At 35.7% G+C, this 27,044-nt stretch overlaps 1 long non-coding RNA gene and 1 pseudogene across 1 annotated transcript; both read right to left on the reverse strand.

Annotated features, from left to right (window-relative positions):
- Positions 1-2,738: 2,738 nt before the first annotated feature.
- LOC115962332 lies at positions 2,739-10,106 on the reverse strand. Its single transcript, XR_004085383.1, has 3 exons — positions 9,874-10,106; positions 8,174-8,285; positions 2,739-2,894 (listed from the first exon to the last, which is right to left on the reverse strand). It is a non-coding gene; the product is annotated as an uncharacterized LOC115962332 (long non-coding RNA).
- A 9,279-nt stretch (positions 10,107-19,385) lies between these two features.
- Positions 19,386-21,307, reverse strand: LOC115961161 (annotated as a pseudogene).
- Positions 21,308-27,044: the final 5,737 nt, after the last annotated feature.

Consider the following 27,044-nt stretch of genomic DNA (forward strand, 5'->3'; position numbering starts at 1 on the left):
CCAACAGGATGCTCAGGCTGAACATGGGGTGGGCCAGTGGATGTACTGTGGGAAGGTGGGTCCTGTTGCAAGTCAGGAGGGGTTTGATCAAGACCCAGGTCAAATGATGGAATAGGTGATAGCTCAGGAAATGACCATGGGGTGGGTGGACGAATGTCAGACCCAGGACAGGCATGTGGGGTGGGTGGAGGGATGGTGGGACTAGGGGACTCATGTGGGGTGGGTGGAGGGATGGTGGGACTAGGGGACTCATGTGGAGTGGCTAAAGGGATGGTCGGGGTAGGGGATGGATGTGAGGTGGGTGAAGGGATGGTGGGGCTAACGGATGGATGTGGGGTGGGTGAAGGGATGGTGGGGCTAAGGGATGGATGTGCGGTGGATGGAGAGGGATCGAGGGTAGGGACAACCTGAGGGGTAGCAACAGGCGGACGAGAGCAACGTCCGGCAGGAGCTGTGCTCGTGCTTGGGCTCTCAGTAGTGCTTGGCCTCTGAGTAGGCGCTGCCGCAGGAGTAGCTGCCTCCTCGTTCGGGGCCTCAGGTTCCCGAGGTCGTACACGGCCAATCTCATGCACTGCCTCCAGCACATTAATAATGTCATTGTGCTCCTCCGTGCCCACTGGGTGACAGCGCATCATACGGACATATCCTTCAATCTGCACATGGAAAAACCAAGTATATTAATAATGCAATATCAAAATGAAGAAAGCCAATCAATAGTATAATTTCAGGTTGGTTCCAAATTGATACGACAACTAATAATTGGAAATTATAGGGACACCAAGTGTTACATTAGACTAAATTGAAATTAACTTTTGTATTAAAGATGTAGTTAGCGGATATCGTCTTCTGAAAAATGCAAATTGCCAATGCCAAATGAGGAAAAAAATTAAAAATAATAAAAATGGAAAGATGAATGTATACCATAACTCTAAAGGCTGAAATACGAGATATGACCTTAGAGCATTCCAAATTAGATTTGTATATTCCCAAAGTTCTCTATAAGGTAAATCAACTTCGATTGTCTATAAGCAATCTTAAGCAGACAACAATTTAAAAGGGAGGTTTGATGGTAAGCAAACATTGGACCACATAAGAAGAGTTCTCTAAACAGTGGTAAACTAAGTAACAAGTACGGTAAAATGTAGAAGACATGGAGAAGTTACCATTAGAATGAATCTAGCACCAGGGAAATCGATAAACCTTCGAGTTATCCTTGTGAACCAATCGAAGTACTCGTGCTGTAGAGGCATATCACCAAGCACTGCTTCACAACGCCGTTGAAGGCGATGACCCCAGTCCGTGAGATGCATAGCATGTCTCCGCATCCAATCAACACCCATCTTCCCCCTCAAATCAATTGCATGAAGCACCGGGTCCGTGTTAACATGGTGGGGAATTTCTTGGATCATCCCAAATTGCCGAACGACACGATCCGGTGTATGTTTCTCTACTAGATGGAAACATACAAGCGGCACGATTGCCGTCCACACTGCCCTCCCTGCAACGCACCACGGCGGAAGGTTCTCGTATTCATCTTCATACGGCTGCCACACCACCTACAACAGCCCAAAAACAAATATGCAACACATTAGGCAACTATCTTTCTATTTAAAAGTTCAGCAAATAAATATATCTTGTACTTGAACATGTTGAACAAAGCATTTTCATACCTGGTTTGGCAACATTAAAGCTATTTGCTCCCGATACCTGTCCCTGAAGACCTGGGCGTGCCTATTTTTCTTGTTTGGGACCCACACCCACCTACAATCAAGAACAGGGAATCAATATCTACAACTTCCCAAGTAAGATAATATTATGATTAAAACTATAATGTAATCAAATATAACTACTAATAGAATCTTATAGAAATTGCCTCAATTAATAATATCACTAGAATGAAAAAAGTCCTTATAAAAACAAAGCACATACAAGCCATATGACAATGACAAAATTAGAGTATATTAACGTAATCATATATATTGAAACTCTGTTTAACATTTTTAAATGTTGACATAAATGATTCGTACAACCCTTTTAAATAAAAATAAAAATTTATATTTTAAGTTACATGATTGTAGGCTTAGGTAATGATCACATATTGTAAATGAAGTTACTAAGGTACAGACTTACTTAAGGGACAGTGGACCACGCACTGGAGGACCATAAGCACCCACTGGTGGGCCACGCTCAACTGCCGGGCACAAAAAGGGGAATCTGGCCCACGCCCAATACTGGACCAACAATAAACACCCACCAATCTGACTAGCTTTCTTATCGCTTGCCCTGCATAACTGTCGGTACAACCATGCAAGGCAAGCACTTCCCCAACTATACCTTCATGGGTTGCGAAGGTCTTCCAACTGCTGCACCCACATTAGATGCACCCTATCACCGGATTTGTCCATGAAGATTGTGTCCCCCAATAGCGCTAGGATGTAGCATCGTGCGTACCTATGCACTTCATCGTCTTCAGCATTAGGCGGCAGTGGATGGGCAACTTGCTCCAAAAGCCGTTTTATGAGAATCCTTTGGCCAGCACGTTCCAGATGGTCTTCATTGGTAGGTCGAAAGCCAAGGTACTCATCACACACATTCTCCCATTCTTTTTGTGTGCTCCCAGTTACAACGTCACCATCAACAGGAAGTCCAAGAAGAACCTCCACATCCTGCAGTGTGATGGTGACCTCACCATGCGGCATGTGGAATGTGTGAGTCTCGGGCCGCCATCGCTTCACTAAGGCCGTTATCAGGCCATGATCAATCTCTCTACCCGGAGTCCTGAGAAGTCCCTCCAAACCAAGTGCCTTAATGATGTCAATGACTCGATCGTCCACCATTGGCTCTCGATTCGAGAACTCTTCACTACGGGCACGACATTTAAGGGACCCTGGATCCTGCACAAAACATAACCATGGATTAACATATGACAACAAGTTGAGTGCAATAGAAGTTGTTTATAGTATTTATAACACCCACCATGGACTAACATGTGGGGTGGATTAACATACAACTTATAAACATACAACTTATTATTAATTTCTGAAAACTAGTTAATGAGTTGATGCTAACTAATAAAATTACACTTTAAAAATATTTAAATCATAAAATCTCTTATTGGCATCAATGTTAAACATTCATTTTTTCTAAATAAACATGTAATATTCATAGAAAGAAAAGACTTAGAAACAAATCACAGGGGGAGGGAATTAATCCCTTCTCTATCTTGTGATTTAAAACGAAAAATTAGTGAGGAAGAGATAGTGTTAAAATGTAGACACAAACCCGATTATGTATGTGCAATTTTGGAAATTGACCATATTATAGATGCATGCAGAAGTACCTTAGAGAATAAAGAAAGGATTTGAAGTGCTGCACTTGTACTTCTGCACAGTTTTAATATATACATGTTTGTAAGTAAGAATCCTCAAGGCCATGTGTTTGTACTACACGCAAGGCAAGTGCACTAAGGTAAGCCTTAACTCCTAACCCACCAACCCCATCACTCTTAAACCCCCATTTTTTGCTGCATTTGATGTTTATCTATCTCTCTAGCTTCAGTTTTCTTCAATTCGTGTATTTTGAGATGGGGGACAGCGCATGAGTAAGGTGTTTTCATGATATATGGTGTGAGAATTTATCTCTAAGAGACTTGTACCCTGACCTATACGCCTGATCAGCTGATCAGAATGCCTTAGTTCATTGAAAAGAGTCACATTCTTAGTATTACTTACTATACTTAACATTATTTCAATAAACCGACTGGGTCTAGTGGAGTTATGGATAGCTAGTTATAAGGGGAAGGGCGGATTTGAAATCTGAAATTTCACACAGATTTTCATGATTGGGAATTGGAGTTAGTTAATTCTTTCCTAGATCTAATATACTCCAAATTCCCTACGAAGGTGGGGTGTGATAAGATGAGATGGAGTTTGAGAGGGAGTGGTGGCTTTAATGTTCAGTCCTATTATGAGGCTACTTGAGGTACGCTAACTAACTCTTTCCCTTAGTAGAGTATTTGATGTGTTAAGTCCCCTAAGAAGGTCTCATTCTTTATTTGGACAGCATCTTTGGGGGAAGATTTTTTACTTGTGATAATCTCATCAAGCGATGTAGATTTTTTTGCTTGTAAGTCCTTTGATATAGTGTTCCCACTAACTGTGATATTATACTTTTCCTTGTTCAATTTATTCTTAGGTTTTGGTCCTCGTTAGCTGTTTGAAGGCATTAGTTTTGGTGTGGTTGGCTTTCCTCGATCGATTTGGTTCTTGTCTATAGGAGCACGATTCCTTATTGTTGGCTTGCTGGTAATTATGAGTTTTAAAAAGTTAAAATAACATTGTAAAAAAAAAACTGCTGCTTCCATTTTGTGTATTTTAATCTCAGCATTACTTGCCATTTTTGTTCCAGTCCCTTTTTCTAATTGCCATCTACATGCACTTATTACTACTTTTAAGAACCTAAGATTGTCAATTTTGTCATTGGGCAGTCATATAATGTAAGAGCTGCCAGCTTTAAAAAAGGTTGTTTGAATGTCAGAAAAATATAAGATTTGCCTTGTATGGATGAGTTCTTCTACTCGTTATGTAACTTTTACAATTGTAGGTGCATGTGAAAAAGTCTCTATGGAATATTTTTTTTGTGCTTGGCAGCTTAAGGAGTGTTGATCTTGTTGGCAGTTTAAGTGATGGAGTATAGTTTGGCGATAAGCAATCTTTTCTTTCCCCCTTGTTTTCTTTATTCTCTCCTTCAATCATAGGGAGGGTATAAGTTTATTTTCCCTATTGTTTTCTAATATTAGGCAACATATGCTTTTTTTTAGGATTTGGTTTCCTTGAGGATTATAAATTTTAGTCACTCAACAAGGGTTCGAAAGTTCCATTGAAATTCTTGTCCTGTTTTCTAGTTCGACTTTAGTCATTCTATTTTGGCAAGCTTATATCTAATTCGGATGTGGTAATACCTTTTATTAGTGTGGGTCGTGGGAAAGTAACTTTGATATTTCTTTATCCTGTAGTGATGAGCATGAGGAGTGCTTTCTGGAATTAACTTATCCCTCTGGATTTGCATCATAATTGTAATCTTGAATTGTAGTTGATTTGATTTTGTAGTCATTGAAAATGAGAAAATACTGTCAACGTCCTGCCTAATCCTTTGTTAGTCTGAAGGTTTTGCTATTTTGGACTCAAATTCACTAAACAACAATATTCTTCTTTATAGGCTGCCAATGTTTGTTTTATAAATTTGTGAGGGTCATGTTTGGTGTTGTTGATAACAATATGTCTACAGGAGGGGAAAATTGTGATTTGGACTTTAACATACCTGAGCAGGAGTTTGTGCTGTGTTGACTGCAACAATAAGCAATCTCCTCCCTTTTCACCAATTTTCCTTTTGCTTATTAGTCTTTTAAAACACTGTTTGCCCAAACATGATACTATTCAGTATTTTTGTTCAATTTATTTTATAGATTTTGGTGCTGGCTGTTTGTTGCAGCAAAGGTACACTACTCTACCTCGTACTTTGTATCTATCCATCTATATGAGTCTTTCATGATGTTTTTGCATACCCTTTTCTTAAATTTCACTGCTTTTTTGGATACATGGATTGCTTTTCCTGTTCTTTTCAATACCCATGTGCTGAATTGGATTATTTGTACGATTATATGTATATATGACTGAGAATTTGAAGCCTTTGCTTCATTTGAATTTTCGGGTTTTTTTTTTGTTTGTTTATATGTTTAGATATATTAAGATCTTATAGTTTGAGAATTTACGTTGTCTATGGGAAAACTCTGCCCTCAAATTTCCATGCCCAAATTTCTGGACAATTTTTTTTTATGGGATTTGTTTTAATGTACCACAATGTTGCTAACGATCAGATATCTAGAAAGGTATTTATTGTTAATGAAATTACAGTATATAATTCACGTCATATAAAAATTTGAGAGTTACATTTGTTATATTAATATAAATGGGGTTCAGCAATATATTTTTTGTTTTTGAAGGCAGGCAGGATATTGAGATAAGAACTGCAACATATGTAATGAATTATGACACTTAATCTTACACAAGTTTGCAAGTGATAGGCAATTTTTTTATATTAACACTCTATATTTTGTGTTTCCTTTGTTACGTTTTAATCACATTAAACATCTTTCCATAGGTTAGTAGGTTTTCTTTGGAAAAAGAATACATGTTGCAGACCCTGATTAGTCTAACAAGTGTCCATAAAAAGGTCATACTTAATGCACAAAGCTCCCACTTTTGTGATGTCTAGGAGTGGTGATTGGTAGGTAGCCTTATTCCCAATTTTGTTGGAGAGGCTGATTCCTGCATTCAAATCTGCATTTGTCACTTTTGGTGGAAGGCACTTACCATTGCACTAAGGCTTGAACCTAAAATTTTGGGACTAAGGCTTGGTTGTTGTTAGTAGTTCGTCTTTGGAAAAAAAATGGGAAGGATATGAAAGCTTCAAATTGTTGGAAGACTTCTTAACTTTGATGACAGGAAAGTTGCTGCATGTTTTCAGGAGTTGCTAAGTTCTCTCTACAATATGTCATGTTTGTGTGTTCATCACATTTACCTATGAAGCAACCTTTCCAGTTTTTATCTATTGGAAATCTCTACCATAGGTTCAATTCATTAAATAAGTCCTGGAAATTAAAAGAAAATAACTGGTCAGCTAGAGAGAGTGAATCCCATTGAAATTAAACCTATGTTAAAATCTTATACCATTTAAGGCTTAGCTTTTAGTGCCATCCCTGTTTTGAAGACTTTTGAGATTTCTTTTCCCTTGAAACTGGAAAACCCTTGGATGAACCTGAATTCTATTGGTTTTTGAGTGCCCTTATTGCATTCAAAAAGTCATTCATTTTTTCTTTTTATTAGTACATAATTACATATCTATTGGCTTGTTTAATTTCTTTGGAAATATATAGTTCTTTCATTCGTTGTTTTGCAACTTTTGCAATTCACATGTTAAAAATCCATTCTTTGTTTGTCTACAGGAACTAGGTTTTTTAAATTTTTTGTTTTTGTGCTTAAGAATTATAAATTTTTTGTATTTTTTTAATTCTTTCTATTACTGTGCTTGTAAATTCTTTCTTAGGCTTTGGTTTCCTTGACAGCCATCATTTGTTGATCCCTAGTGATATTGCATATGCTTTATGGATCTAGTATTTAGAGCATTTGGGATTTAATGGGTGTTACCAAGAAGGGTAGTTGATCTCTTGTTCACTTGGAGGAATTAGTTCAGGGAGCACTTATCAAATATTTGTAACTTTTCCCGTTATGTTTGATGTGGCTATGGTGGAAGGACTAAGATAGTCGTACTTTTTAAGATTCAGAATAATTAAAGGTCTAGTTGGAATCATTGCTAATTTGAACTCATGTTTGATTGGTCTGCAGCGTCGGGTCTTACATGTAGTAACTCCCTTCTAGAAATTAATAAACTGAGAAACTATTACTTAGAATTCACTAGCCATCAATAAAACAATATATCATGTTTCCAGCCTATGATTCTTGTTGTGAAACAAAACTTGGTCAGCTTACAATAATCATGGACATTAATTCAAACTTTCCCCCGACTACTAATTAAAGGTTTAGCTTCAGAATTTGAATCATCTTTACTTTCTGGAGGATGATTCTGACAGAGTTCTGTAAATGTATAATTGGTAGGTGTAAAAAACAATCCACACAAACTTTTTGTTGAATTTTCAAGGACACAGAGGGATGAAAATGAGACTATGATGCTGTTGACTGTGAAGATTCCATGAAGATGCTGATGATGGAGGAAATGATTACGTTTTTGTCATGGCATTACCAGTTCAATTGCAAAAGTACTAAATTAGCAAAATTCCCAATATGTATTAGTTCAATCTATGCTGCTTTAGCATAAAAAGTAGTTTGGAAGATGATTTTTATGTATCTTTTTCTATTTATTTATTATTAATTTCTAAAAGCTAGTTAATGACTTGATGCTAACTAAGAAAATTACACTTTAAAAATATTTAGGTCAAAAAATCTCTTATTGGCATCAATGTTAAACATTCGTTTTTTCTAAATAAACATGTAATATTCATAGAAAGAAAAGACTTAGAAACAAACTAAACTCCAGGTTCAAAAAACGAAATTCACCACACACAAAAAAAAGTGAAATCTTTAGTGGTGTGTTTTACCTGCCCATTCCAAATGGCTTCTGATCGATGGTTGGGCTGCAACGTCAACACTGACGTGTCAATGGGGCCAGGCTGCGCATGGTTAATCTGTCCAGCATTTGCAGCAGCCATACTGCACAAAAATGATAAGCAATTAGCACATACTAGACATTATTGAAAACAAAAACAAAAACAATACGCAGCTTTAGAAGGAAATCTAGCTTCATTCTACTTTACCCACGACATCTACATGAATAGTATAAGTGTATAACTGTTGAAGAGCCTCCCCAGTTATGATAAGCAACTTAATAGATGCAAGTGAAAGTAACTTGCTAAAGAGCTAATTGCAGGCCTTATAGGATAGTGGTAATGAATCAGTTCAAAGTTATTATCTCTCTAAAGCAATTAAAAAGACAACACAAAGTAAGAGTAACCTTTTTGGAAGAACATCAACCTTGTATCCGTGAACTTATCATAAGACATTGCAGAAAACCAATTTAATGGTCATACAGAGTTAATTAGTGAATTTAATGGTCAATTGCAATTGTCTTAAAAAGAAAAGAAAAAAAATGCAAACCAATTTCCTAATTTCACCATGGCCCCCCTCATACTATCAGCAAACAGAAAGGTTTTGATACTACAGAAATTCAGAAAGATGTGTGCTCCTTGGCCACCAATGTTTGTCCTAGTTTATTTTATTGATTGCATGTCATTATTTTGTAATACCAATATATTTCAGTTCAAAATCACAGATTTTTATAGCTGTGAAAGGAAGCAGACAGAAAGGGATCATCAAAAAGCTTTGATAATTGTATGTCTTATGAGTGTCTGATCTTTGTTTATGTAACAAACAATTATAAAGCATGTAATGTGATATGGTAACCTTATTTCAAATTTATTACCATATAATATGTTCCACAAAAAGAAAAACATACTGCATTAGTGTGCATGCAGGGGTTAGCTTGGGATACACATGGCCTTAGGTAAAGTTAAAGTCAGTTAATTTTGTAGTATTTAGGCCTGACACTAGGTCTGTAAAGTTCATCCTTAGTCTACCTAGTGGGTAAACAGCTAGGGTGGTTCAGTACAACCTGATGTTTGCAGCCTAAGTAACAGAGACTAATAAGTGAGCTAACAAGGGACACTGAAATTACAGAAATTCTTGTTTCTACCCAAAAAAAATATGTAAAAAAAGGAATATTCAATTGGAAGAGTTGTAGGTTTATAAAATCTGTCTTAGGAAGCATAATATTTCCATCAGCTGAATTATCCTACACCTTAGAGCATTTGTGGTAGTGGAGTTAAATCTACTAAATATACATAACCATTGGATACATTTTACAGGAGACAAGATTTAACACATATCTCAGATGAATCTAAAGCATGTGTGTTATCTGCAATCAAATACCATAATTCAACCCCTTCAAAGCTACACCACATGTCATGCCATTTTTTTGTCCTCCTTCATCACAATAATATACTCAAACAAAAAAAAATAAAAAATACTGATGTTATCTAAAATGGGTCTTCGAAATTTGTCTTCAGAACATAAAATTCGAATCTAAAAAAGTAAGTGAGAAATAGCATACCTGAAAAATGGGAAGGAATTGAAGCAACAATCTGGGAATGAAGAAGAATGCTTCTTATAAAAAAAAAAAAAAAAAAAAATACAAACAAACAAAACGAACTGATTACATTGCAAGATGCATAAAGGGACTCACCTTTTGTTCTTCTATTTGCTTCAGATACCGCGTAGGTGAGCGAGAGAGTGACTGAGACTGGGTCGGTGAGGCTGAGAGGGTGAGTGGGTTGGGGCCGTCGTCGGCGACGGTGACGCTGAGAGAGTGAGAGGAGGAGAGGGTGAGTGAGAGTGTCGGTTTGCTGAGAGGGTAAGTGAGGCGTTTGACTGATGAGGGAGAGTGAGTGGGTGGGTGACTGAAAGAGAGTGACTGGGTTGGGGCCGGCGTCGTCGACGATGACGCTGAGAGAGTGAGAGAAGGAGAGGGTGAGTGAGGGTGAGTGAGGGTGAGCGAGAGTGTCCGTCTGATGAGGGAGAGTGAGTGGGTGGGTGATTGAAAGAGAGAGCAAATTCAAAAATACCCTATTAGAAATCGACCTTCACACACTCGGTTTCCAGGTCGTGCTCCACGTCAAGGGCACGTGACACCAACATGGAAATCGACTCTCTGATGGTCGATTTTTAGATGGCTGCCACCTGGCAATAACGCCACATCAGATGTCACGGACAACCAAAACCGACTCTGTGAGAGTCGATTTACAAGGCCCAAAATCGACTGTCATAAAGTCGAGATGTTACTAACCCAATTTCTTTCAAAACCGGACCTATTAACTAGATAGTTGGAAAATTAGGCCTATTTTCCAATTTCGTTCCTCAAACTCTCTCTGACTCTCTGCCTTTCAATTGGTTTTGTTTTAAACCATATTGAAAGCACAGTAAAAAGATTAAATTGAAGCCCTCAAACGGTGCAACGTGCGGTATTTTGTATCCTTCAAAGTGTGAACGTGGTAGCATTTTAAAGGGTCATTTTTGCTAACGTGTCAACACCTCGTTAAAAGTTTCTGCTATCATATATAGTATTAGATTAGATTAGATTAGATTAGATTAGATATGTACCATTCTGTGCAAGGCTTGGAATTCAGTTTGACAATATGTTGAAAAAATTTAAAATTGAAAACTATGTTAATTTAGAATAACATCCAAAACTTAAACTCTCTGTTGCATGCAAAATATTTTTTTGATATATAAAATACCGCATCAATTACAAAATTTGGTTGCATAAAAAAATTTCAAATTGAAATCATCAAAGAAAAAAATATAATAGCATACCTGTGTATATCAAGTCAGGGTGCCCAAGGCGGCCCCCCTTCCAAATCCCCAAGTATAACCTCTCCTCGGGCACTGACTGCTACACTATGGAACTTTGCAGAAGAAACCAACTTGATATAAGAACCATGAAGTGAATCAACTTTACATGGTAATTTTTGTATGTGTTCATTGCCCGTTCCAAGTTGATAGTTTGCACCACTTCCTCAACTATACACCTCTGTAGCAACTAAAGACATGCATAAAATTTCAGGTTATTCCCAGTTACATCTATATTTATTTTTAGAAATAACAACATGATCCTCAGTAAGGATGTCATAATAAAGCAAGGTATACCTGAATTAAGTCCATTGCCAACCACCTGCAAGACTGGCCCAGATAGGAGATCTAGAGGGGTTTGACTTTTAGAGTCCTCCAATGTAATAGAGGCACCAAACTGAATAAGGATACTAGCCACTGCAAGATGTCCAAAATGTAGAGCCCTGTGAAGGCTACTCCATCCTGATTCACCATCCTGATATGATAATGTGAGGGTCATGCAAAGCGAGAGTTCAGAATTATAAAATGAAATACTCTTTTGAGTGCAACTTGGAATCTAAAATCTAGGAGGATCTCAAAATGATTACGATTCCAATAACAAGTGATTGCCTTTCCAACTTCCATGAGTCACAGAAAGATATTCTGATAAATTCCCTTAGGGTTCCTCATTTATGATTAAATTGCAAATAAAGATGATAGATAAACTAACAATACCACATATTCTCTCATCAAGCCAGCCTCCAAGATCCTGACCTTTATGCTTTCTAATTCCACAAAAAACATATGTAAAGGACATCATCACATCAATAACTTTTAAGCATGTCTCCATCCAGACAGAATAATAATGAGCAGAATTAGCAGATTGTCTCCATGAAGGTATAATTAGGGAAAACATCCCTCTATTGTATCAGATTTTCAATAAAATCAACTCATCAGAAATACGAGCCAGCAATCCAATCACATAGTGAAAACAAATACCAACATTCTCTACATAATAACTTGACAGGGTATTTATTTAGGGTTAAATTGCATTAACCTCCCCTGAGACTTGGGGAAATGTAAAAAATATCATCAATATTTTTCATAAGAATTTTCTACCCCTTGAGATTTTGTTATATATAACAGAGACTCTACAACCATTCATGTACTCTTACAACTTGAGTCAAAATACACATTTTTTCAAATTAATATCTCATCAAAAATAGCCATAGATAGTGTTTACAAACCAAACTGTTTACATGATAAGGAGAATCAAGAAAAACAAAATAAAAGTAATAATCTCAAGGGGCTAAGTAACATTTCTGAAAACAGGAGGTTTCTAAAATTTCCTCATACTTCACAGGATGTTATTGTAATTTACCCTATCATAAAACATTCAAATCAGTTAAAGGAACAGAAGAGTCACACACCCTTGCATCTGGGTCTGCACCAGCTACAAGAAGCCTCCTAATGATGGGAACGTGGTTTCTCCAAGTTGCAATATGAAGAGGCGTCAGACCAAATATGTTTCTTGAATTAATATTACCCCCATTCTTCTTAAGTATTGCCAAAGCTGAATCTACATCTGTCAATGACCCTTCTCGCACAATGAGCTACAAATCTTTATGGGAGCCACTGGACAAAAACTTGCGACCAGGAGTCTGAAAATTCTGCTTTTGTCAATGAGGCGAGACTAGCGACTCCATAAATTTAATTCTGAGGGTTAAATGCTCTATCAAGCAACAAATATGTAGTCAACAGATAATCTCATGAGCCAGAGCCTACAAAGTCCTTGTGCGATTTTAGTTCAGGCCAAATTACCAATACGGCCTTTGAATGAAGTCAATTCTGTTTAGTCCCTGACACAATTGATTTTCTAATCCAAAAATCAAGAAAATATAGAAGATAAATCCATTAGCTGAAGAATTGAATTAACAGTTTTCTATGTCACAATTCACCATCCTTATTATAAACACAAACCAATTGGCAACGGCAATTTACAAACTCCCATCCAGTTCATGGATTGCAGAGAAGCCCCCGAATCCCGATAAGCAGGTAAAGCAACAAACTGCATTTTAAAAACCTTCATCAGCATAATATACCTTTTGCAGATATTCAAACATTAAAACTAAAACGAACTTTGATAACAAGAGATAAGCATTATAGTTCATAATACTCGAGCTGACATTGCTTTCTTTTACTTTTACTAGAAAATAGAAGACCCAAGGAACATTTGTATCTGGATTGAAACGAAACTGTGAATAATATCAATGCAAATTGTGCAAAGAATTTAAATGTGTAATGACAGCAAACAATAAGAACACTAATAAAATCAAAATGCCAGCTTGAACACACATAACTGGTAGCAATTACCACCTAAAACCACCGATCAAGCAATAATAATTATGAAAACCCAGATCGAATATCACATGAATCTGATGAATAACCATCAAAATGAATCACACCCACCATTCAAAATTACAAATTTCGACTAAACTAATTAATTGGCTAAAGCAAACGATGACAGGAGGAAGCACCTAAAAACGCTAGCTTCAAACCAAAGCAACAAATTTTAGAAACAAAACACATTGATAAATAGAAAGAATGACAATTAGACAAAGAAAACATCAAAGACACAGAAGTTGAATTGTTTTGTTAGTACATCAACATTTTGACCATTTCCATTTAAAAATAAAAATAAAAATACATCAGCTGGGCTGAGATTAATAGCTTGAAAGAGAAAATTCAAAAGTGGTGGAAGTGTTTGTGAGTAATCTGGAAATATATAAGATGCTTGAAAAAATAAATTATACTCTTGTTCTTAATTTCTAAATTTAAAATCTCTAAACCTTGTTCTTAGTTTCTAACACTTCTTTTTTCCAAAAAAAAAAAATTAGAGTACCTCAAAGAATCATCAATTTGTGGCTGCGAAACAGATGAAGTTAAGCTTGGATGAGAATCCACTCTAGCTGTTGAAGCTTTAAAGTGATTTGAGATAACCTTTATCTTCCCAAGACCATCATCCATGAAGCAATAACTTAACGTTCTAGAAGACAGTGCAAAACAAATATAAGAGAGGGGAGAGTAATGGGTAACCAATCATTAAACAATAACTTCATACAGGCATAAGCAAATTAGCAAAAAGTCATTTGATACACTTTTTGAGAACCCTCTATTGATAGTGACAGATAATTATTTCTCCCCTTATAACCACAATAAAAAAAGAAGCTGGAGTACAGATTCTTCTTTTCATATATATGCTGTATCAGCACCCCAGGCACTAGCATAGAGAGAACTAGCTGTGTAGCAGAGTCCTAGTTTTCTGCTTAACAGAGTGTGACAATTGTATCACTATAAGGCACTATTTCTTTACACAATCAAATGTTCATTACATTTCTATAAAGGTGTGCTGTTCAAAGACTTTAATTCCTTACACAAAATTTCAATGTTGCAATTCCTTATAAAGGAAATATATATCTGAAAAAATGTTGTAAAAATCATAAATTGAAGAGAGTTGCAAAAAATGATAGCAATCCTTCTCATGGGGCTGGCAATGCAACAATAAGATTAATGAAAGTGACTAAGAAAACATGAAAGGTACAATGTTTAGTGATAGCCACTCTTGAGGGAGTGGTGCAGGTGCTAAAGGGAATCAAAAGAAGATACTGTTGTTAGATGGATAGAATCAGATCATAAAAAACGATGAAAATTATAGCTACTTCATTGATTCTTTCAATCATACCTCCACATTGATAATAAAAATGCATCAAATAAACACACAGGCAATTCGAAAATCTCACTACCTGACTATTCACTAAACCTTAATGCTGAAATCCAGTTGAATGCTTTAGTGTTACATAGTTAGACCAAGAAGTCAAGAACACACAAGAAAGATTAAACTTAACCTAAATCGTTCCATCAGCTATGCAAATACCCCCCCCCCCCCCCTCCCTTTCCCATTCTTCCCCAAACCCATCTCCACACACAATCTATTTGTGTATAAATCATTATTCTTTTTGCCCCTTCCATGACCCTACTATATTTCTTGCACTATCAATTTCAAATTACATTAAATCAAGTAGTTCATTTGACAAGATCTACCATGCCCCCACAAATCAAACGAAAAAGAACCCAAAATTGATATATGACTAATTACAAAACCCAGATATAGAATCTTTGCAACAAGGTTTAAGGAACCCAATTACCAACACAAATCCAAACCCATCAAAAGTAAATGAATCAACCTCATAATTCTCCACTTTTTAAATCTTAAAATTAACACCCCCCACACCAAAAAAAAAAAAACCCTCCCTTGAAAACTTCACCAAGTACTTCAACAAGATTTTCTGAAAAGCACAAGCTTAAACTAACAACAACAAATCAAATTGCAAACCAGACAACAGCAAATGAATAACAACAAATGAAATAATCCCATGAATATCAACAATTTCATACAACACTATGTTTCTTTTTAATATTATAATAATTACATTGTACAAACCTTTATCGGGGATGAACATATATAAGGAGTCTGTTTCTTTGGGTCATTTTCAGGTGGACAGATTGATGAGCTGCATTATCAAATTGTAACAAATTACAATTTCTGAAACAATATAGCATGCACAATTTCCTATTTATGTAGTAATAAGTAGCTTAAATAGCAGGTCACAAAATTTTTCCACACTATGAAAGCTGGTTACACATCAATCAATCGGATTCCAATGCTTAATGGTTCATGAATTTGAAACACACCAAAAAAGTAAATGATCCACACAACTATAACACACAATTGAAAGCACACTACTGCATCTATCCTTGAATATACCTACTTCTCCATCTGTTAGAATGGATCCCAATTTCAATGAGCTCTCTCCAAATCTGCCTAAAACCTGGCCATTACAAGGAAAGCATTTGAACATTGGGTTTCCAAAACTGTGACATAAATGGATAACTAACAAAACATTGAAACCATATTTACATAAAAGACAAGGCCTTTAAATTGCACATTAATTTTCATGAAGCACAAGATGATCTTGGTCGAAGTACCAGCTGAATTGTTCTGAACAAATCACTCACTGAAAGTGGAATAACCCCCGGTTCTGCTTCCGAGCCTCACATTGTATAGGTTTTCCCACTGTTTGTTTGCCCATAAGCAAACACAGTGCCTACAGCAAAGAAATGAGATTATTCCTATTTATATTAATAATGAATAAAATGCAACAAGTCCAATACAAGCTAATGGGTTTTCAAGGAAATAATATAGCTAACCTCTTGCCCATTAAACTAACCACTATTGCCACAAACACATGTATGAGAATGTAAGAAAGCAGTAAACTTATGAGGTTTTCGAATTCTAAAGTAGGAATTGAAGTTATATAACATGGCAGTATAGTTTGGAATTTGAAAGTAACAAATGTAAAGAAGTAAGAAAGGGAGCAAGTGGGGTTTGTTGACAAAATTCACATACAAATTCAGATGAGGTGCTCACCCTAATGCATTTTACGCTTATGCTGTCTCGTATAGTGTCTGGTATGTGGGGGAGGGGGTATTGCATCTCCTTGGTCAAGCTCGACATGTTGCTACAAAGATGAAGTTACAACCAAACAATGGATTAAATGAATTCTAATACCAACCATAACAACAGTCGCAAAATTATTAATTACATTAAATGACTTGTGATACCGTGGGGCTAGCCTTGTGTCCTGCTTTGTGATCACCTGTCCCACAAGGAGGTGCTTTTGTTGTGCATTTAGGTCGACCTTGTGGGGGTGAATGTAACCCAACTACTTGCTCATTCTCGACATGCACATTTGGCTATTTTGCTTGACTCCCAACAACTGAAGATCTTACAATTGCGGGGGAGGATGGTGTAGCAGATGAAATGTGAGTGAGGCCTGTAGTCATGGGATCTATATGCAGTCTAGGAGTAGGCATGAATGACATAGATTCACTATGGGGTAGTACATGGTCTATATGAGTGTTCATGACAGGAGGGGTCTCATTGAAATAAAAGCCGAGATTAAAGGATGGCAGAGTAAGTGAAAGATGAGCGGGGTCAGAAAATGTATGTGGGGTGGGTGAAGGGATCTCGGGGTGAGAAGATGCATGAGCAGTGGGTAGAGGGATCTCTAGGTCAGGAGCTGTATGAGCAGTATGTGGAGGGATCTCAGGGAAAGGAGATGCGCATGGGGGTGGAGGGAACTCTGGGGCAGGAGATGCATGTGGGGATGGAAGGGGATCCGGTCTACTAACAACCTAATGGGGTGCAGCACGCTAACCATGGCTATGGCTAGCAGGAGTTAAGCTCGTGCTTGGTCGTCCAGTATCTTGTGGTGCTTCTGGATTTGCCCCATCGGTATCATCCAAAGGAAGTTGGGCAGTTATACGGTGAAGGCGATCTATTGCCTTAAGTACAGCTGTAATTTGCTTGTACTCAGGACTGCCTACTGTATAACGCGTCAACAGTTACTTGTGACTGGCAACCTGCAAGTAAATAAATACAATTAGTACATCTAATACAAAAATGGTGATACGCAACAAAATTTGAAAATCAGCAACAAAATTTGAAAAGAAAGGTCAAAGTAATTACCATAATAAGAATTGCAGCGGCAGTGTGGTCGACAAACCTCCAAGTCACCCTATCGTACCAATGGAAGTATGGATGAGCAAGCGACATATCACCCTCTAGTCGTGCTCCATGACATAGTAATCGTGCTCGACCATTCCATACTTGGATATGGCTTCTGTGTTTGTCCCCCCAATTCACTCCAGTCTTCCCCCTCAGGTCTATTTTGTGAAGGGCATCGTCAGTATCAACAGATGGGGGCACTTCTTGTACCATCCCAAACTGATGAACAACATGGTCCGATGTATGTTTCTCTACTAGCCAGAAACATACAAGCGGCACCCTCGCCGTCCACACGTCCCTTCCTGCGACACAATGATTTGTGAACAATCATTAGATATAGGTAATTCTACTCCTAAAATGGTTATAAAGTTCACTAATATGTAAAAGTAATGTTAACTTATGTAAAACATCATCTCTTCATATACACCTAAAGGAGAATCATCTCCTCCTATACACCTAAAAGAGAATGGTAGTCAAAAGTTTTATTGCTCAATTAGTACATAACTTTTGGTTGTCAAATTTGGGTGTTTGGTATATGTTTTCAAATAACAATTTTCAGTTTTTAAATAATATTTCACATATCTTCACATATTTTTTTACTTACACATATTTCCACACATGTTTTTAAACAATAATTTTCAATTTTTAAGTGCATGTACCAAACACCTTATTACTCAAATTCTCCTCCCTTGTTACCACTATAAAAAAAACTAAAAGATAATTGATAATATAATTATTTATGATAAACAAAAATAACTTTATAAAAGAAGAAGAGTTAGAAAATTGTGTCCTATTATTGTCAAATTCATAATGGACATTTGTATTATTTTTTACAGTATTTTTATTGGGGTTGATCAAGTTCTTAAAAACCCTCTTCTCAAAAAAAGAAAAAGTTCTTAAAACTTAAAAGCCCAACCCACATAACCAGTCCAGCCTGACCCGAAGGGTTGTAAACAGTTTTGATTGAGTGGGAGACTGGAAGTTGACAATGAGTTCGACAATATTAGTAAATATCGAATGGGTTGAGGTTTTTGGGTTGATCAAATGGGCTTTGGCAAAAGGGGTGAGCTAGAGTTTGGCTTGTGTGGGTTTTTATAAATTATGGAGTTATGGACATGAGTATGACACGAGACAAGACAACGTGGTGGAAATACAAAAATTAATTAATTAAATGATTTTTATTTTTAAGTATATTTTATTTATTTATCGGAATATTTTATGTTTGCTTATAAATTTTCAATAAATAAATATATATATATATATATAATTAAAGGAATTATTTTTCAATAAATTTTTTTTCAACCCCACTTAATGGGGACGCACAAGCAGAAGTGTCCCTGGCCACACAGACTTCAGAATTTGTGGGAGAATTTTAAAGAAGAGGCAATATGTGCAAAGGGAGAAAATGCATATAGTTTTTGTAAATTAAGTGATGTTACAAATTCCTAGTTGTACAAATAGCTGCAAATATGAACTATACAGATAAAAACTACACAAATCTGAAAATATGAATTAGAAAGGTTACAGCTAGCAGAACAAGTTATTCATCAAAGCTGAAAGAATTAAGGAAAAATGTGCATGGCAACTTAAGATTATTTGCAGCTGGCAGTCTTGCGTTCTAAAGCTTTCCATTTGTAGGATCTGTATCGAAAGCAAGCTGCTGCCAGTCATACAAAAAAAAAAAAAAAACAGAAAGGAAGAAGAAGAAAGAAACAAAGAAAGAAAATAAAAATATTTCAACATCACCAGAAATCATTGCAAGAACATGTCCCATTTTTGAAGTGATGAAACTGGTTTGAGTCTCTCACCACTATTTCTCTACCTCTAGCCATTGAAATGAATTTGATTGCAGTGTGACAGTCTCCACAAACACGAAGATTCTTAAATACTCTAATAGGCTTTGGTTGGGATACGCTTATAAGACCAAATGCCACAGCTATTTTCTCACTGTGCTGAAACAAATATTGCTCCTTTAGTTCATCCTCTACATCATGAAGAACAAAATCTGTATCGGGTACATAGCCCAATTCCTTTATTTTTGAAGCCAATTGGTTCAGTTCATGATAAATATCTTGTGCTAGGGGGTGTGGAAGTGTCCCCAACGTGGAACTTGTGCACCATATTTTCCACCTCTATCCAGCTACAAGCCTACAACCAGTTTCTTTGATCAAGTTTCTCTCTTTCAAATTTTTTCTAATTATTGCCACATTGTCCCATTGACCTGAGGAAGCATACAAGTTTGATAGTAAGTTACATGCTGCTGGATCATATGGGTCTTGCTCAAGAATCATCTTTGCAGCATGTTCCCCAAGTTCTTTGTTGCCATGAACCCGACAGGCAGCAAGAAATGTACGCCAGACTAGCGCATCAGCCTTGAAAGGCATTGAATTAATGAATTCAAATGCTTCTAAAAGGGATCCTGATCGGCCCAATAAATCAACCATACATGCGTAATGTTCCACTCTCGGAACAATCCCATGTTCTCTGTACATTGAGTTGAAGAGTTTCCATCCCTCAGAAACTAGCCCCACATGGCTACAAGCTGATAAAACAGCAGTATAGGTGATCTCATTTGGTCTAACACCATCCTCAAGCATTTTGTGGAACATTTCCATAGCTTTAGAGGCGAATCCATGTTTAGCAAAACCAGTAATCATTGAAGTCCAAGATATAACATTTCAACCTCCCATATCATTAAAAACTTGAAATGCAGCTTCTATATCAAAACTTGAAATAAGGGAATACACTTATACGCCAACATCAAAACTGCATGCGGCAATTAGTGTCACGAAGCAAGTAATAAACCCTTTCTCAATATCACACCTTACCGATGTGGGATAATTCGACAACACTGAGTATCTTTTTTTATTTGAGAAACACACACACACACACATATATAGGGGAAGGGGGATGATTTTCTCAAATAAAAAAAGATACTCAGTGTTGTCGAGTTATCCCACATCGATAAGGTGTGATATTAAGAAAGGGTTTATCACTTGCTCCGCGACACTAACTGTCACATGCATTACAGATGCTTTGATTTGACGTAGACCCTGATTTTAGTACCCGTGCATGAATTTGCTCACCCTTACCAGCAACATTGATACTAGCAGCTCCACTCAAGAAGCTAGCAAATGTGAAAGCACTAGCCCCAACTCCTATATCCTCAATTTCATGAAAAAGTTCATAGGCTTTTTCAGAATCCAAATTTTTGGCATACGCATCAACAATCGTGCTGTAAGGAATTAAATTCTTCTCAAATAGCATATCAAAAGCTTAACGAGCATCTTCCATCATGCCAGACCTTGCATACATGCTAATAAGAGAATTTCCCACACAATTAACCGATGCAAGACCAAGTTTTACAGCATGCGTGTAAATTTGCACATGCCTCAAGGACACTTGAAAAGGGGAAATAATTTGGTGAAACATAACCCTTGATCATTTCACAAAAAAGTTCAACAGCTTCCTTATCACGCCCTCCACTTTGCATGTATCCAGTGATAATTGCTGTCCAAGATATGACATTACGATCTACAATCAGGTCAAAAACTTTCCTTGCATCATCCACCAATCCATCCGCTGCACACTTAGCATACATGTCTACCAAACGGCACGCTACACAAAATCTAAAGCCAACCCAGTCTGTATGACTAGAAAGCATGGGTGCGGCTCCAGGGCTGCTGCACCCGCACTAGACTCACGGCAACGCTCCTCCAATGTGCCGATTCGGCATTTTTTATTTTTTAGATTTTTATTCGCACCGATTCACGCCGATACGGCACCGATTTTGGCCAATTCGATGCCCATTCATGCCAATTCCGGCCGAAATAGGCCAAAATTATCCGAAATCAACCAAAACTAGCCGAAATACATGTTAAAAAATAAAAATAAAAATAAAAATAAACTTGTGGGTTGTATTCTAATTTATGATTATCATGTTTTAATTAGGGATCATTCTACAGTACCCACTGTTTTTTTTTTGGGTGGGTACCGTACCCCTATAAATCTTGACCGATGATTTTATTTGTTTTAATCCTGATCATTTATTCATTCTTAATGTAATACCAGTTACCAGTCAAGTAGGTAACGTATAAAATTAAAAACATGTGGAAGAAAAAAATAGCAGCTCCCTTCAGACTTCTCTCTTGTGTTCTCTCTCTCTCGCTTTGCGTTCACAGAAAAATCAAAGGGACTACTTTTTTTTCTCTTTTGTTCTCTCTTTCAAATTGCTCTCTTGCTTTCAAATCAATATCCTGGGCAAATCTCCTATTGGAATCTGAATGTTTGTTCTATCTTTTCTTAGATCAAAATAGATTTGTAAAAGGTAAGGGTCAAAAAGACAAAACCCTAATTAATGCAAGCTATGAAATCTTTGATTTCAACCGATCACGTCTTTCTCTCTAATCTCTCTCTCAATTTGATAGGATCAAACACTCATCATGCTTCAATTGGGTACTTCAGATAATGTTTTCAAATTTCATTAGTGTTCTTATGCAACTTACTACGATAGAGATAAAGGGTGGGAATAGAAGAAACTATGATAATCTGCTTATATAACTCTTTTTTGGGGTTGGGATTGATAAATATTGATTTTTGGAACTTAAAGACATCTTTTCATTGAATTGCATCTATTCAAACTATCAGTCATCTTGAAATAAAGATCGGTAAATTATCACTTAATTCAGAAATAAAGATAGGTAAATTATCTTCATGACAAATTTAAAAAAAAATTTATAATGATTTATTTTCATTATATAATTTTGTTTTGTTTTTTTTATTTATTAGTTTTTTATTTTTCATTTTTCAAACATGCTTGATTTTTGGTAATACAAGTGGAGCATTGAGAAGGAGAAAATTGAAGAAGCATAAACTATGGAGTCCTGGTGGCTGGAGTACTAGTTAGGTCTCGGATAATTGTTTTTTTCAGAAAGAGAATCTGGTCGTTCTTATCTAATGATTGACTTCCTTTTGAAAAGGGAATATTGCATCTTCATTGTGGAACTTCCAATTCTAATCGTTTTGGAAGATACATTTATTCCATATGATCAATTTTTTAACAGCTTGATAGAATGAAATTGTGCAGGTTCTATACAGACAAAAGTTACATGTTTTCACCATATATGCAAGTGAAATGTGCAATTTATATATGTATATATTGTTTAAATTGCACCAACAAACCTGTGTAGAGTTGTTATATGATAGGGTTTGCATCGTACGGTTCTCATCAAGAATTTGTCACCCTTCTTCTAAAGTGACAAGAATAAATTAAGTGATAAAAAATTGGCTCACTGGGCCTAATTTCTATTTGATAGAGTTTACTCTCCACTTGGAAATCAAGCTTTCTTGCATGCTAAAGTCATATATAATTTGCAGAAAGCAGAACCAGGGCTACAGAGGAGAGAGAGAATAATATAACGTTAAAAAAGAAGGAGCAATGCGCTACACAAGTGTTAAAAGGAGGAGTTTATTGTAGCCAAATTGTAAATTTTTTTAAGTTTAAAAACTCGAATGTAGAGTGTTTTTTGGTGTTTGGGTTGCAAAAATAGCATTTGGGAATTTTAGCTCACCCAATACTAATGCTTTCATTGTGGGTCTAAATGGACACCTAGTGTTTATTTGATATTATGTGATTTACATGAAATTTTTTATTTTATTTTAAAAGAAATGTTACATTTATAATGTTTTCACAATAATTTTGCAACAAATCCTAATTGAAAAAAAGTAATTGATTTTAATTTGGACCCACAATTGATTGTATATGTTCTTTGTTTGCAAGGTAGGTCGGATTTTGCTATTTTTAGCCATTTGTTCATTATACATGTCAGTGGAATTTGTTACAAATGTTCAACCTTCATAATAGCAAATAGGTGCCCACAAGGATATCCATACAACTAGAATAGCAAACAAGAGCACTTCAGAGATTGATCAACTAGACAATACACAACCTCCCATCTTGATTAAGGGGATGCATACTGAGATAAGGTGTACGTATGATAACCTTCCTTATCTATGTAGTAAAGCGCAATGAATTTTTTTTCATTCAATAATTCTTCTTGAACCATGCTAAATATCTCCCTTGGGACACTTTCGCACACGTGGATCTAATGAAAATGCCTAAAAATATAAAACTTGGTGTAGTAGCCTTGATTGATGACTATTTCATACTGGACCTGTAGTTTTAATTCAAGTGTTTACTAAAAATTTTAAAATTGTCAACAATCTTTGGATTGGATTTTTTGCATAACTTGCTAATTGTATAGTTACCCTATTTCCAACCTTAGACACCACAATAAACACACAACTGCGATTAAGTTGCAGATGTTGCATAAGAAAAATTAGAGAGCACATAAGGTTACACATCTTTGGTTTTATAGTATATATAAATAATAAAAATATAAACATCAAGAAAGTGATCTCAACTATGTTATTTTATAGGGAAGTATGCCCCTGAATGTGATGGAAGCTACCAAGAGAGATACGTAGGAAGTTAATTGGTATATTCAAATATTTATGGAAGAAACCAAGATAATTCTAGCTGATTTTTTTTGTGAACAAAAGCAATTATTGTGGTTGGGCTAATTTCTTGAGATTTTTTTTTTTTTTTTTTTAGATTTTAGATCTAAATTTTTTAATAACTTTTAAAAAATTACTATTGTGATGAGCAGTTATTAGTAAGTAAAAAAGTGACTTCAATAAATGGCCCAAATGTAAAATTATAGTCAGATGTGATATTGGTATTGCCTACTATGACAATTGAACAGTCAATTGTGAGGAAAAAAAATAAGGTACCACCGAATGTGACAAAAGTATGGTCAGAAGTAATGTTGGTACTACCCAATGTAATAATGGAATTGTCAAATTTGATAATAAAAAATTAGGGTACCACTGAATGTGATAAAATAGAGTTAGATGTAATGTTGGTATTGCTTAATGTAACAATGAAACCATCAAATTTGAGAAAAAATAAATGAACCACAATATTTGATAGAAGAACTGTCAAATTTGATATTGGAACTGCACAATGTGAGGATAGAAGCATTAGATATGAAAAAAAAGTAAGGGAATCACCAAATGTGAGAAAAAAACTATCACATGTAATGTTGGAATTGCACAATGTAAGGATAGAACTGTCAAATGTGAGAAAAAAAAATAAGGGAACCACCAAATGTGAGAAAAGAACTGTCACATGTGATGTTGGAACTACACAATGTGATGATGAAATCGTCAAATATGAGAAAAAAGTAAGAGAACCACCCAATGTGACAAAAGAACTGTCACATGTGACAAAAATAGAGCAGATGCGATATAGGTAAAACTTAATATGACAATGGAACCATCAAATTTGAGAAAAAAAAATAAAGGAATCACTATATGTGACAAAAGAACTATCAAATGTGATATTAGAATTGCACAATATGATAATAGAACTAACAAATGTGAAAAAAAAAAGTAAAAAAAAAGGGGAACCACCGAATGTGACAAAAGTACTATGACATGTGATGTTGGTACTACACAATGTGAGGATAGTACATCGAATGTGAAAAAAAATAAAGGAACCACTGTATGTGATAAAAGTATAGTCACATGTAATGTTAGTACTACAAAATGTGAAGATAGTACTATCAAATGTGAAAAAAAATAAGGGAACCACCAAATGTGACAAAAGTATAGTCACATATGATGTTGGTATTGCACAATGTAAAGATGATTCCATCAAATGTGAGAAAAAAAATAAGGTTATCACCCGAATGTGAAAAAAGTATAGTCACATGTGATGTTGGTACTACACAATGTAAAGATGGTATCATCAAATATGAGAAAAAATAAGGGAACCACCAAATGTGACAAAAGTACAGTCACATGTGATCTTGGTACTGCACAATGTGAGGATGATACCATCAAATATGAGAAAAAAAATAAGGAAACCACCAAATATAATAAAAGTACAGTCACATGTGATCTTGGTACTGCACAATGTGAGGATGGTACCATCAAATGTGAGAAAAAAAAAAAGGAAACCACCAAATGTGACAAAAGTACAATCACATGTGATGTTGGTACTGCACAATATGAAAATGGTACCATCAAATGTAAGAAAAAAAAAAGGAACTACCGAATGTGACAAAAGTACAGTCACATGTAATGTTGGTACTACACAATGTGATGATGGTACCATCAAATGTGAGAAAAAAAATAAGAAAACTACCGTATGTGACAAAAGTACAGTCACATGTGATGTTGGTACTACACAATGTGATGATGGTACTATCGAATGTGAAAAAAAATAAGAGAACCACTGTATGTGACAAAAGTACCGTCACATATGTTGTTAGTACTACACAATGTGAAGATGGTACTATCAAATGTGATGTTTTAATAACCTGGTGTAGTAGGTTGTCTACTAGTAGGTACCGTACTCCTAAAAAAAAAGAGGGGTACAGTAGAATTATCCTTTAGTTATTATCTATTACTAATCGCTAACCCGTGCGATGCACGGGATACTTTTTATAATTTGGCTCAAAGCATATTATGGCTCAAAGCATATTATGGCTCAAAGCATATTATAATTTTTTTTTAACCCATAATAGTACAGAATGTTAAAGCAAGAGCAAAATGGGGGAAAATATAAGGAGAATACAAATTGACTAAAAAAGGGATGAGAATCTTAACAAATTTAAGTTAAGAATAAGTAGTTGGCAATGTAAATCCTTCAATTTAAGAACTTTCATGGCCTTACAATTAATGCCCAAAAACCAAGTCTTGTCTGGTTGAAAATAGCTACGGAATAAATAAAAAATTTTAAAAAGGGGGGCTCTCCTTTTCTTCTAACCTCAAGTGTCAAGCAAGGATCATAGGATGGATTATGGGCAATAATAAAAGTCCACAACATAAATTTGGGTAAAAGAAACCACCTGCAACATTTAACATTCTGTGAGGCAAAAGATATGACAATCCAACTACAAATTTGAGTTAAAAAATTAATTGCAAGTAATATAGAAAAGCATGATTCCAATCCAAAATTTGGATTCTAAAACAGTAATAGGTTCAGGAACAAAATATGATCCAACTCAGATTTTCAACAAAGATGAAAAAATTGATGTGTAACCCCAAAGTCTTAGGGCATAAAGTTCAACTTAAGCAATCTATATATTAAACTCTAGGAGTTTAAACTTTCTTTTTCAGTTTTAGATGTCTTTGTGATTCTCATTAAAAAAAAAAAAAGCTTTAAATGTAAATAATCACCCTTTCATCAACATGTTTAATATAAACACAGGCTAGGGAAAAAAACCATAACCAAAAAAGAAAAAAAAAAAAGAAAAAAGAAGAGAATCCTATAGAGTTGAGAACAATTACATCTCAGCGAAGAAGCAATTAACAATAAAAGTACTAATACTAAA

This window comes from Quercus lobata, chromosome 9, assembly GCF_001633185.2.
Source record: "Quercus lobata isolate SW786 chromosome 9, ValleyOak3.0 Primary Assembly, whole genome shotgun sequence".
NCBI classification, from domain to species: domain Eukaryota; kingdom Viridiplantae; phylum Streptophyta; class Magnoliopsida; order Fagales; family Fagaceae; genus Quercus; species Quercus lobata.